Source organism: Natator depressus, chromosome 7, assembly GCF_965152275.1.
Source record: "Natator depressus isolate rNatDep1 chromosome 7, rNatDep2.hap1, whole genome shotgun sequence".
In the NCBI taxonomy this organism is placed as follows: Eukaryota; Metazoa; Chordata; order Testudines; family Cheloniidae; genus Natator; species Natator depressus.
Genome location: NC_134240.1, coordinates 5,802,387 through 5,816,684, shown reverse-complemented (window position 1 = coordinate 5,816,684; position 14,298 = coordinate 5,802,387). Strand labels below are relative to the sequence as shown.

The window sequence follows — 14,298 nt, the reverse complement described above, 5'->3', positions numbered from 1 at the left end:
TAATCAGTAAACTGAGCTGTTGAAAAAAGCTTGTGTACTTTTAAAATGACAGTTCCTGCACCTGTGGGGATGAATTTGTACAAATTAGTGACCATTATAGTCAGTTTTTCTGCCTTAACAACAGCAAAAAAGGATGTCACGTTTCTTTGGCATAATTATTGCCCTTGCACTGCCTAATCTGGGAATGGAATTCGAAGTTCTGATGATAATAATTTCTCTTTTTTTAATTTCCGAATCCCGTCCCAAAGTTCTTCTGAACAAAATGGTAGCTCGGAGCAATAATCTCATCTGAGTGTTGGCAAGATCCATCTCCATAGTTGTAAAAGTCATTCAAGTGACCTTTATGAAACAAGCTCTGTTTGCTTGGCCAGCACCTTTCTCCTTAATGAAACACCCCTTTAAAATGCACAGTTTCGGTCATAGGAAACACAGTTTGCCCTCTGGAGTTACTTGAACATGTGTGGTGTTTTCACAGGCAGTAGAGCAGTTAATATGAAAGTGATGATTACAAACCCATTCAGCACCTTTCCAGAAGAGAAAAGTACATTTTCATGAGAAATTTGGAACCAAAACTTGAACAATCTCATCTGGTTTGTCTCAGAATAATAGTACTTCTTGTACAATAATTATTGTACCTGGAAAATACTTTCTCTCTCAAGTACTGGAGGAGGAAATCTGCCAGGAGTGAGGAGAAATATATGCCCTTCTGTGATGCAAAGGTTTCTTCTTCTAAGCTAACCCCTAGGTTAGCTGCATGGCTATAAATATTTGTTTTATGGGGCTGTTACATGAGGTCACGACCTGCACCTTCATTGTACCATTGTGTGTCAACTAGCACCTAAAATCTTGGAATTCTGCATGTAATTGCTATTTCCAGCAGTATTTACTTAACAACATAAATAGTCAAACAAATAGGCCACAGAAGTTAGACTTGAGGAGTGGCAGGGCTAGAACAGGCTGACTATGGGAGCTAAATTGTCAGCCCCAGCTTCTGATTATGCAAAGCCACTTTTGTGGGAGCAGCTGATGCTGCCTTCAAAACAAAACAAAACGGGGGTGTGACCATTCTGTGCACAATAAAAGACCGTTAGTTCAGGTGGATCATATCTGCTCGCTCTACCACCTGATTTGCAATGGAAATGGGAGTGATTCCTATGCATGACAAATACCTGCAGGATTAGGTTACCATATTTCAAGTTCCCAAATAGAGAACACTGCTGGGGGGAGGGGAAGCTGGGGGAGGGAGTACAATTGGGGAGGTGCTGGAGGGAGTATTTGGGGTGCTGGATGGGTCTGTGTGTACAGAGAGGGGTATTTGGGGGGTGCTGGACAGGGCACCTGCAGCCTCACACTCGAGCTGGGGGGCAGTGTCATGTTCTTTGTCACGGTGGCAGGGTGGCTGGCACAGGCCCGGGACGCAGAGCTAACCTGTCACCGCCTCCCTGCAGGCCTCTCCCCTCCCCAGGGCAGGGAGCAGGGGCTTAGCCCTGTCACCCCTCCCGGCCAGGCTCTGAGGCCCCGTGGCGGGGCAAGCAGACCGGCCAAGAGGCGCTTGGCAGCTCCGCTTACCTGTTGGGCTGGGCCAGGGCAGGCGGGATCCGGCAGCTGCAGGGGAAAGACCAATCCAGATGCAGAGATGGCCCCTTCTGAGCTTCAATGGCTGGAACAGAAAAATCCTCCCAGACAGAGGAGAAAAAAGAGGTCATGTCCAGGAAAACCCAGATGTACGGTCACCCTAGGATCAGGTGCATGCGTGAGGCTGGGTGCATGCACTTAGGGGCAGAGCTAAAATCTCCTGCCAACACTTCGTAGGGCGTGCAAAGCTCATTACCACGAGTCACTCCATTCTGAAGTGTGTGCATTTAGTGTCCCTGGCTCCTCAATAGTAAATACAGATAAACTACAAGCCTTTTACTAATCTGTTTAATGAAAATTAGTGCGCACCAGGAGCTCTCATACAAATGGCATTTAATCTTTGAACTGAAGAGTCCCTGACATCTGCTGGGAGAGACAATCCAGGAAGTTTTTGGAGAGTGTCGGCGACATCTTCCTGGTGCAAGTGCTGGAGGAACCAAATTGGGGCCGTGCTCCTCTTGACCTGCTGCTCACAAACAAGGAAGAATTGGTAGGGGAAGTAAAAGTGGGTGGCAACCTGGGCAGCAGTGACCATGAGATGGTAGAGTTCAGGATCCTGACAAAAGGATGAAAGGAGAGCAGCAGAATACAGACCCTGGACTTCAGAAAAGCAGACTTTGGCTCCCTCAGGGAACTGATGGGCAGGATCCCCTGAGAGGCTAATATGTTGGGGAAAAGAGTTCAGGAGAGCTGGCTCTATTTTAAAGAAATCTTATTGAAGGCACAGGAACAAACCATTCTGATACGCAGAAAGAATAGCAAATATGGCAGGCAACCAGCTTGGCTGAACAGAGAAATCTTCGGTGAGCTTAAACACAAAAAGGAAGCTTACAAGAAGTGGAAACTTGGACAGATGACTAGGGAGGAGTATAAAAATATTGCTCAAGCATGCAGGGATGTAATCAGGAAGGCCAAAGCACAATTGGAATTGCAGCTAGCAAGGGATGTGAAGGGTAACAAGTAGGGTTTCTACAGGTACGTTAGCAACAAGAAGGTCAGGGAAAGTGTGGGACCCTTACTGAATGGGGGAGGCAACTTAGTAACGGATGATGTGGGAAAAGCTGCAGTAATCAATGATTTTTTTGCAGACAAGGTCAGCTCCCAGACTGCTGCACTGGGCAACGCAATGTGGGGAGGAGGTGAGCAGCCCTCAGTGGTGAAAGAACAGGTTAAGGACTATTTAGAAAAGCTGGACGTGCACAAGTCCATGGGGCTAGTTTAATGCATCCGAGGGTGCTGAGGGAGTTGGCTGATGTGATTGCAGAGCCACTGGCCATTATCTTTGAAAATTCATGGCGATAGAGGGAGGTCCCAGACGATTGGAGAAAGGCAAATATAGTGCCCATCTTTAAAAAAAGGAAGAAGGAGAACCTGGGGAACTACAGACCGGTCAGCCTCACTTCAGTCCCTGGCAAGGTCCTGGCAAGGTCCTCAAGGAATCCATTTTGAAGCCCCTGGAGGAGAGGAAAGTGATCAGGAACAGTCAACATGGATTCACCAAAGGCAAGTCATGCCTGACCAACCTGATTGCCTTCTATGATGAGATAACTGGTTCTGTGGATATGGGGAAAGTGGTGGACGTGATATAGCTTGACTTTAGCAAAGCTTTTGACACAGTCTCCCACAATATTCTTGCCAGCAAGTTAAAGAAGTGTGGATTGGATGAATGGACTATAAAGTGGATAGAAAACTGGTTAAGTCGTCAGGCTTAACGGGTGGTGTTTAATGAGTCGATGTCTAGTTGGCAGCCGGCATCAAACGGAGTGCCCCAGGAGTTGGTCCTGGGGCTGGTTTTGTTCAACATCTTCATTAATGATCTGGATGATGGGATGGATTGCACCCTTAGCAAGTTTGCAGATGATACTAAGCTGGGGGGATAGGTAAATACCCTGGAGGGTAGGGATAGGGTCCAGGGTGCCCTAAACAAATTGGAGGATTGGGCTAAAAGAAATCTGATGAGGTTCAACAAGGATAAGTGCAGAGTCCTGCACTGAGGATAGAAGAATCCATTCACCGCTACACGCTGGGGACCGACTGGCTAAGCGGCAGTTCAGCAGAATAGGACCTGGGGATTACAGTGAACAAGAAGCTGGATATGAGTCAACAATGTGCCTTTGTTGCCAAGAAGGCTAACAGCATACTGGGCTGCATTAGGAGGAGCATTGCCAGCAGATCGAGGGAAGTGATTATTCCCCTCTATTCAGCACTGGTGAGGCCACATCTGGAGTATTGTGTCCAGTTTTGGGGTCTCCGCTACAGAAGGGATGTGGACAAATTGGAGAGAGTCCAGCAGAGGGCAACGAAAATGATTAGGGGGCTGGGGCACATGACGTATGAGGAGAGGCTGAGAGAACTGGGCTTATTTAGTCTGCAGAAGAGAAGAATGAGGGGGGATTTGATAGCAGCCTTCAACTACCTGAAGTGGGGTTCAAAGAGGATGGAGCTCGGCTGTTCTCAGTGGTGGCAGATGACAGAACAAGAAGCAATGGTCTCAAGTTGCAGTGGGGGAGGTTTAGGTTGGATATTAGGAAACACTGTTTCACTAGGAGGGTGGTGAAGCACTGGAATAGGTTACCTAGGGAGGTGGTGGAATCTCCATCCTGAGAGGGTTTTAAGGCCTGACTTGACAAAGCCCTGGCTGGAATGATTTAGTGGTTTAGTGGGATGATTTAGTGGGATGCTTTAGTCCTGCTTTGAGCAGGGGTTGGACTAGATGACCTCCTGAGGTCTCTTCCGACCCTAATCTTCTGTCATTTTACGAAGCCCATTTTTACTTGCATGTAATGTGGTTTTAAAAAAATTTCCAAGGAAAATTGTTACAGTAAACAAGTATAATTTGTTTCTGCTTTAAATTATCAGTCTGTAAACAAACTTCATTTTGCTCTTTGCCCGGTGGAGTTTTGTATCATTTACTACATATTTGAATTAACATATCCTGCATTAAAGATAAAATACGTCATTTGGGGGCCTTGGCAGGCAGACTATTCAGGGCTTTACCAAATGCTTGTGCTATATCCACATTAACTATTCAGGATTGAGTTTACAGCCAGCCTGCCTATACAGTGATGAAAGCAGGAACAGACAAAATGTGGCTATTTAGTGGAAGTGTGTGTCGGGGGAGGTTGTTTTCTCTCCTACATACTCTGTTGAATTGTGTAATTTGAGGAGGGGGATAGAAACCTACCCAAATCCCTAGTGTATCCTTAGTAAAGCATTTGATACTGTTATTCTTTAATAGAATTGTACGGAGAACTGTAATAAACAAAGGGTTTCAGTTCCTTGAGTCTTGCTGAGCTGAGTCAGCAGAGGACCTGGCAGAGGAGACAAAAATGGCTTAAAGACAACTTTGTGTTTCTCATCCCCCATTCACATACATACACCCCTCGGGAGAGCCAGGGGCCAGTTTGGAGCAGCCTCTGGGTTCTGCCTCTGTGAATGCAACTGCAGGATCAGAGCCTGATTCCTTTCTCTAGAGCATATAACTTACTATGTAGGGCCATGTGTTTGAACCAGTAATTTATATAAAATGATATTTTCTTTTGAAAAAATTGCTAATTCCATAAATATTTATTTCAGTAAGGTCTGGCCCAAAGGATCTCTCCTGAGGTCAGTGGAGTTATGTTGATTTAGGCCAGCTGAGGATCTGGCCCTTGGTATATTGAGTATAATCCCACATAATGAAACCAAATTTATATCACATAATAAAATCCATCGTATATGACATTGGAAACTCATCGCTAACTTACTCACCATTGCCAATAGCAAGTACCCCAAAATCCTGAGTCAGGCCCCCCAAAATCATGAGATTGGTCCAAAAGTAATACATTTTGGATTCTTTTTTATTTGCCTTCTGTATTTTGCCTATAAGGGCCACAGTTTCAAGCTTTTGTCTTCACATATGAGGGCTAGAAACACCCTTTTTCCTCAATTGAACCTCAGATTCTGATGTAATCACATGACTCCAGGAGCTGGGCTTTAAGGAAAACACCAAATATTGTCAGTCTTGTGATGAAAGCCCAAGAGTTGACCACACTGTTTACTCTGTATGGTTTCTCTTCTTTTAAAACCATGGCGTGTGATGGGGATGCTCTTTCTCTATTGACTATGTGAGCTTATTCCTGTGGTCCAGAATATGTACCTGGGATATACACAAAAGATGAAAATCACATGACTCTCTGGGCCAGATAAGTACAGGTCATAAAATATGCACTAAATAAAATGCCACCTTAATAATAATGTGTATTACTCAGAATATTTAGCCCTGCTGGTGCATATATGCTGTGTCTAAGATCAGTGGGGCATCATAGGAAATTAGTGGGGAATAAAATTAAGAGGGCATTGAAAGTTAGGAGAAAAATAAATTGTTATGAACTATAAAATTGGTCTCTTTAATAGCCTGCTGTAATATTAGATAATGGGGTAGAACAGCTTAAATGGGATGCAGTGACTCAAGTTGGATAGTAAATTGAGATTTGGTCAGCAACAAATAAGATCATAGGTCTAGAAGGATAATTGGTATCTTCAAACCATTCAGTTTTGATTGTGGGTAGCTAGACAACTGTTTGTAATATACACGTGAGCCAGATAAAAGGATTTTCTTGTCTTTTTCTAAACAGCCTGCAGGGATTATTGATTGGTAAGAACAGCCTGATTTACATGTAAATAAATTATAGACACTGGCCAATGACAATTTGAACTGTCCAGATGCAATGACTTTGACTTGCTGACATCACTGCTTCATTAGCATGCAGGAGATGAGAGCACTGCAACAGTAAAGATTCAGGCTCCGCTACCAAGCTGGCAATTATTCTCGATGGGCTACATATTTCCTTGTTAATGTCTTGTGCTTTGGAGAGCAAATGGAATATACTCTGGCTGCCTCTAAGGGTCATTTACCAAAGCCAACATTGTGGGGTCTGCTGAAAGCATTTGGATGGCTGGAAGAGGAGATGGTAGGGGAAAAGCAAAACGACCAAGCTGGAATTCTGAGGAAGGCAATGTAAGCTACAAAGCCCATCCAGACACAGGGCAAAAATCACACTTTTCCCGGCTAATGGTTCCCACAGCACATTTTCGTTCAAGCAACAGTGTGTTTTGTGTGTGTCTCTTCTAAAAGGCTTCCACAAAAGCCTGCTGCTCATTTCAAGAAGGCTCCTACCAGTGTGTGCCATGCAGTTTTGAGAACGAAAACAAGATGTTTTATCACACTGCAGTGCTGTCTGTGTTCTTGGTAGCAGCATACCCCAGGAAAGTAAACTGTAAAAACTAACATAGCAGAACAATTGAGCGGATTTCCACCCCCTCCTTCTCTTCCCCCCTCCCCCCACCACCACCAGACTGGCATAATCATTGGTGAGAATAGGTAAGAAATTACCTTTTATTAGCAACTTGTATTTTGTTATGTATTTTTCGAGAGAAGCTGAAGCCTGTGCTGGGGGGCAGAGGGGATAGGCACCTATGCTATGTGTACATGTAGTGATGTGATAACTTTGCTGATTCACTCTTATTGGTACCCGTTAGAGAATTTTTTTAAACCTTGCTGTTCTTGCTGTTTGTGAATGAAAAAGGTTAATTGTTAAATTGAAGTTTACAGCTGCAGGAAGTCAAAGATAAATGCTTCAGCTTCATTAACATGTTTTTTATTTTAAAAATAATTATGAAAGGTTTTAAATAGAAATACATGCTGATCTCTCATTGGTAAATTCAGCTTCAGGAAGTCTGGAACCATTGGGTATTTTAAGCAAATTGTATACGGTACAGGTTTCTAGATGATGACATTACAATTAGGGTTATTTGTTTTATTATTTTACTGACATAATTTTGAAAACAGTTTTCAAATATTAATCATACTGCACCTTTGTTATACTGCCAGAGCACCTACTCTGTAGTTTGAGCTAGCCCTTACACCAGGAAGTTATATTTTCTAATGTAATTTTCTTTTAGTGGATTCTTCTTTATATTCCTTTGAGCGGCCATATGTGACATAGACGTGACCTGTGACCATGTAAAGATTTTAATCCAGTTACTCTTTGTTTTGTTGCCATGATTCCTGGGCTATACTAAAGACTGATTGAACCTTTATGAACCATTGAGGATTAACGTTGGACAGAATAATGCCAGAATAATTATTCACACCAGATGCAGTGTCATTCTTTTAGTTTTTAGCTCTGTTGCCTTGTACCTTACCCTACCCATTTTTATTCAGTGATTATTTTCACCTACTGTGTGAGCGCTTAAATGTCTGACCTCAGTGTGTTCTATTTATAAGGGTACTGACTTGAATCTGTGGCGAAGATTTATTCAGTAAACTGTCTGCAGTTAACAAGATTATATTTTGCTTTGTGTTTCAATCTTCTCCTGTAGTTTGTTTTAAACAACTTTATTGTACTTAACAAAATGAAATGGCTTAGCCTGTTTCCTTCAGACAGTACAGTATTTGCCAGTGTTAGCCAACATGCACAAAAACCATTCTGCTGGTGACGGCATTCACAGATGAGTCAGTAATTCTGGTAAGCCTCAACTTTGAAATAATTACGATATTTCCAAGTGTGACATTGCTTATAATATTGCTGAGTATTTTGTCTGAGTATTTTGTCTAGGATATGTTAAAAAGGAACCATGTTTACTGCATACCTGCTACACATCAAAGGCTGTAAATATCCTTTTAAAGCAAAAATAGCACCATGGAGACGTCATAGTGAAACAGCTTTAATTTAAAATAGAATCAACAGAGTTCATTATAAAAAATGAAACCTAGAATGTGATGGTACACAAGGGAGGGCCAATGAAATAACTGTGGAGAGGTCAATTGTTCTGTAAATTTACAAATAAAGGACTGCATATGCTACCAAGGCCACAGTTGTCTGTCTGGAGCTCAGTAAGTGCTGTGTTCAGTTAGAAATTAAAGTATAAACCCTGGTAGAATCAAACACTGTGAAGCAATCTTCTCCCTTATTTAGGAGATATAAAGAAATCCTTTGAGACTGGTCTACAGCGCTGTATCTTGCTGAGCTGGAAAGCAACAGAATGGTGTAATTAAAAATGTCAAAAGATAACCTACGGTACAGTGCAAGCTTTTCAAGGGACACTGATGTTTTAACAACTGAGAGCTCTCTTGGGCAGAGGGCTGCGGAATTAAAACGAGAATGGGCGTTTAGTAAAGGATTTCACTGAGTCTTCATTATGCAAGTCTGGTTCTCACAGTGCACTTGGAATGATGTTTGTAGAACCCAGACAATGGTGTGTTTGGAGTTGCCATTATGCGTTTGAAAGGGTCTGTTCAGTTCATGAAAAGGTTAGGAACCGTGTTTGTGCTGCCATAGGGGAAGCTTCAGGAGTGTTGCCAATCACAAGTGTTCAAAACTCATGAGTCAGGCCCCTGAAAAATCATGAGATTTAAACAACAATAATACCGGTAGTGGGTGAAATCTTGGCTCCGTTGAAGTCAGTGGGAGTTTTGCCATTGATTTCACCAGGACTAGGATTTCAGACCATGATTTTCTTGGGAAGTGCGGTGCGGGGGTATTCACCTTCTGGATTTGAGCCTTTCAGGATCACATTTTCAAGCTTTTCTCCACAATTTGAGGGCTAAAAAATGGTTGTCATGTAATCACCTGACTCCAGAAGCTGGGGCTTTAAGAAAACACTAAATGGTATGAGATTAGTGGTAAAATTGTGAGTTGACAACCTGCCTCTGCTGTGGTAGTTTATATTTTTTTTTCCATGAGAAAGGACGGGCCCCCACAAACCATGTGTCTTCTGGACTGGCTGGACTGGGATTCAGGAAACCTGGGTTCTATTCTTGTCTCTGCCTCTGGCCTGCTGAGTGACTTTGCGTACATCAGTTTGCCTCTCCGTGCCTGAGTTTCCCTACCTGTAAATGAGAGACAGTGATATGTAATGTCCTTTGCAAGTTGTTTTGAGGTCTATGGATGAAAAGTGCTGTCTAAAAGCTACATATTTATCATTATTACAAGTTCCTCATCATTATCCAGCATATACTTCATACTTATTGTCACAAATTTGACTCCTGGGTGTAAGAACAAATCAGAACCTTCCTATTCTGAACTCACTCTGCAGTGGTGTACAGGATTACACAAGGTACGGGGTCCTGCAGAATCGGGTCTTGAGCTTTCGTACATTCATGGGTTTCGTACATTCTTGGTTCTGCTCCAGTAGTGTAGGAGAGGCTGTAAACAAGGCACAAATGGTCCCAGTACATAAAGGGCTTCCCCAGACTCTGTGCTCCAGCTGTTCTTGGCTAGGAGACTGTAAGTAGCAAAACATAAATCAAGGCAGCCTTGAGGCTGCTTTAATATGTGCCAGGGACTGTGCAGTCCCCCAGTAAGTTTTAGAATCCAGGGGAGCACAATGGTGGTTTAAAGATAACTTTGCCCCCAGCCTTCTCTGTTCTAGTGCTCAGTTGAGGAGTAGAACAGTGAGGGACTCCTGTCTCTTTCATCCTTTGCATGAATTGAAAGGCCTAATTCAAAGTGAGGACAAGCTAACTGGAACATCATTTCACATTGTCAGTTTCAGCCATACACACATTACCCCCTGAGCAAAAGGTCTCTTAACATTGATTTAAAAGGGGGACAATGTATTTTTTCACCTTTCCATAAAATAAATTACAGGTGAAGGGATTTTACTGAATCTTTTTCTTTTTTTTTTAATAATAATTTGTGGTCTGAGACCAAGCAAGGAGAATTTCAGCCAGAAAGGGGAATTTTTCAGAGAGTTATCCATACCTCGAAAGGAAGTTATAATTAATCTTGGCAAAATTCAATTTTTATTTTTATAATGTTGACAACTACTATCAATGTTTCTAGTTAAACCTTTTTTTATTTTTACAGATTTACATTTTCACAGTTGCGCAAAATTATGGGGTTTAAGCATTTTTTTTCTTTTTGTATCCATTTCAATTTTCCCAGTTGCGGGAAATATTGAGGGGCATCATAGATGATGAGATTCAAAAGTTAACCCTTAATAACCATTAAAACACAAATTGTCAACATCACATGTCAAAATATACAAAGTAAATATCTGTAAATGCTAATAAGGTCTCAAACAGCACTTTTCTTTCTTTGCGTACCTGTAAACGGCGGTTATTATCGATGGAAATATTTTTTTCCTTGGTTTGTGTGTGTACGACGAAATTGATGTTTCCCAACATTTACCAATAAAAATCATACAGTCTAGTTATAATGAAAGACTTCACATAAGCTCAGCTATAACGTAAGCTGCTGTTGTCCCTATAAAAGTCCCAGGGAATTAAATCCAAGGAACATGAACGGTATGTCTTACATCCCCAAACCAAGGACATTTAAAGTTTACACTGAAAATACAGCCTGTCACTTGTCATCCTGCTTTGTTTTTCCTAGGAAGAGAAGGGCACCCCATGAAATGCAAATCCTATCTTGGGATGTGCAGCTATGCATGATCTATGGTAGCCACTACAATTATTCATATTACCGGGATGCTTTTTCCTTCTGTTAGTATTTTAATATATAGATGATGATGCTTTTCATAAAACTGTAAGGCTAATGGCATAACTTCCCTGTGGTGCACTGCAGTTGCTTTGCCATCAAATTCTGGACCTACAATATCCATCACTCCATAGTAGGGGGCACAGAGTGAATGTCACAGCATGAAGGCAATCTCACCACCCCTGGCTTCTGATGTAGGGAATTAAGGCTTTAGTGCTCCTTCCCACAGATAATGCCCAGCTGCCACACTGGCCCCTTGTCAGTGGCTGGTGCAAGTTATAACTTCAGGGGCTGGCCTAGTGCACAGCTGGCCCAAGACCAGCTGAGTGTAAAGATTGCTTAGAACATCCTGGTACCCCCATGTCCTAAGCTGCCCTTGGTGCTCCTCTGCCATAGCTGATTGTCTTAGAATAATAGAATCATAGAAGATTAGGGTTGGAAGAGACCTCAGGAGGTCATCTAGTCCAATCCCCTGTTCAAAGCAGGACCAACACCAACTAAATCATCCCAGCCAAGGCTTTGTCAAGCCAGGCCTTAAAAACCTCTCAGGATGGAGATTCCACCACCTCCCTAGGTAACACATTCCACCACCCTTTGTTGCATATTTCTGTTGTGCTGGTACCAGATTTTTGAGCTTGCTTTTCATGATGGCAATCAGTGTGCATGCGTCATGGTGGCCACCAAAGCAAAATGAACCCCACTGTGAAGGGTTACCATTTAAGGCCTCAGCCATGCAAAACCCATTAGAGGACACAGTGGTTGCAATCATAAGGTGTCCTCTGGACTTCAGTGGGAGTCCTCACTGTGGTAAGCAACTCCTCATGCGAGTAAACACTCTGCCAAGTAGTGTCTGCAGGAGTCTGTTTGTACCCAACAAGCTGCACGCTGCATGACAATTGTACTGATTGTTACCAGGCTTCAAAATGGTTCCATGCTGCATATTTCACACTGTCCTCTGTCACTCTGCCTGAGCAAACCGAAAAAGCTCGTTCAACTGCCTTCAGCGGTTATTGGGTAATTCAAAAATGATCATGTCTGAATATGTGTGTTTTGAGGGGCTGCAGGGTGGTTTGGCACGGGAAGTGTTTGCCCATTTTTCCCCCTAAATCAAATTCCTTGTTTCATGAGCACTCAGTGCTATGAAAACCACAGCTTGCTGGCTGCTTCTGCAACTCGAATTTCCTAAAGCAGAGGAATGGTAGCTTTCCTTCTGCTTCCTTGTTCGGGAAGACTTAAGATACTTTGCAGAAAAATACTCTTGCTCTATACCATTTACAACCCAGTTATACAAATGAACAATTGTACCTGTTTGTTAGCTCTTTCTTCTACTGAGAGATAGTGTCATACTAATGAACAACTGAAGGATGTGTGAAGTCAAAGAAATGTTTTGTACAAAAACGACCTGCTTTGTAGCTGAAGTCTGTGGTCACTTTGGAGCTCCCAGCAGAGTGGTGGATAAGAGTTGAGAGTTTGGTACAAAGTACAGTGTCAGAATGCAGTTGGAAAAGATTGGAGTGGGGGATCAGGAGGGATCCAACATCTCTGGTCGGCAGGACTCCGGGTCAATGCATGGTTCAAGTTGGCAGCTCTTCTTTTGATCTCTCACATGATACTCTGAGGCAGATTATATTGTTCAGCCATTTAAAAATCCTATTTCAGTCTTTGCTCTTTAACAATGCAGCACATATTTTGTACCAGATCACTATAGGAACCACTGCAAAAGTGCCTATAAGGACATACAGAAAGAGTTTGTGCTCATTAGAGAGATCATACAATTCGCTCACATAAAATGTTATTCAGGGACCCAAACTGCAACTGTTTAGAGCAAAATAATCTCTCTGGGCTTTGATGTAGCTGAATTTTAGAGCGGTGAAGTTGGAAGCATCCTGGATTGACACAGGTGAACCTGAAGGTGCATTAGGGCAATGCAATGGCCTTTCATAGACTTGAAGTTGATTGCATGCTGGAGTTTGAACACCCAGCCTCTATTTACCACTTGATTTCCAAGGGTAATTACTCTATTTGATAGAACAAGGAGTAATGATCTCAAGTTACAGTGGGGGAGGTTTAGGTTGGATATTAGGAAAAACTTTTTCACTACGAAGGTGGTGAAGCACTGGAATGCGTTACCTAGGAAAGTGGTAGGATCTCCTTCCTTAGAGGTTTTTAAGGTCAGGCTTAACAAAGCCTGGCTGGGATGATTTAGTTGTGGATTAGGTCCTACTTTGAGCAGGGGGTTGGACTAGATGACCTTCTGAGGTCCCTTCCAACCCTGATATTGTATGATTCTATGTCAATATCCAGGGGATGGTTTGCTTTCAGCTCTGTGGATTGAACTGCCAGGTTCAGTTGTGAAACCTGTTGCCATCCACAACTGCAGGGTTAATGCAGCAATATTCAAAATCCCTCTGTCTGCAGTGTCAAGAGCAACTGCAATGGTAATTCTTGGCACTGTGTTTCCACTGGGCAACCTGCCACCACCCAGCTCCTTTCTTGGCATTTCTGTGTCAGTCCCTGATACTTCAGAATCTTTCGTTCCAGAAGGGTACTGAGGAGCACCTTTGTACTTTATGGTGACCACAGTGTGGGATCTGGCCTCAGGTTGGCTATGCTAATCTCTTAAATGCCATACATTGATTTTTGTTTTGCTCTCCTGGTAGGTCTTATGTATGAATCTTCCTCAGTCTCTCTGCCATAAACTGTTGCAACTTTAGACCTCCATATTTGACAGATCATTTCTATGCAGCCAGGCCAGGCTACAGACAGGAAATTTCACTGGGCACAACCCAAAGGGTGGTGGTTGTTTTTTAATATTACTCAAGTTGCTTAAACAAAGACATATGGAGTGAGGTACTAACCCCAGCAGAACATCCCTTACATCGGTTTATTTAGAGGTTTCTCGGTTGCTCCTGTCAATATCCGGGTGCAATGTTACAAGACAGACAATAATAAAATCCTTGTTGAAAAGGACATTAGAACAGAACCAGCTGCAGCTCAGAAACCACAGACAGGGCTTGCAGCATGCGCCATATCCAGCACTGGACCTACAAAGAGATGTGAGTTCCAAAGCCCAACGACTTTGTCCTCAGCCCTCTCTCATTTAATTCAGGAGGGCTAGTAGCTGGAGCATCTGTTAGGGACTAGGATGTAGGTAGTCTTGCCTACTGGTCAGAGCAGG

The 14,298-nt window shown here is 42.8% G+C and overlaps 1 protein-coding gene across 3 annotated transcripts in view; it reads left to right on the top strand.

Moving 5' to 3' along the window:
- Nucleotides 1-14,298, top strand: part of PRICKLE2 (prickle planar cell polarity protein 2) — a 186,247-nt gene that overhangs the window by 107,537 nt on the left and 64,412 nt on the right. The window contains exon 1 of one of the 3 annotated variants that reach the window (XM_074957396.1): nt 6,363-6,997. The exons of the other annotated variants lie outside the window; for them this stretch is intronic. The gene's annotated coding sequence lies outside the window, so the exon portion shown is untranslated. Of the gene's footprint in view, nt 1-6,362; nt 6,998-14,298 lie in introns of those variants that run through there. 3 annotated transcript variants of the gene reach the window in all.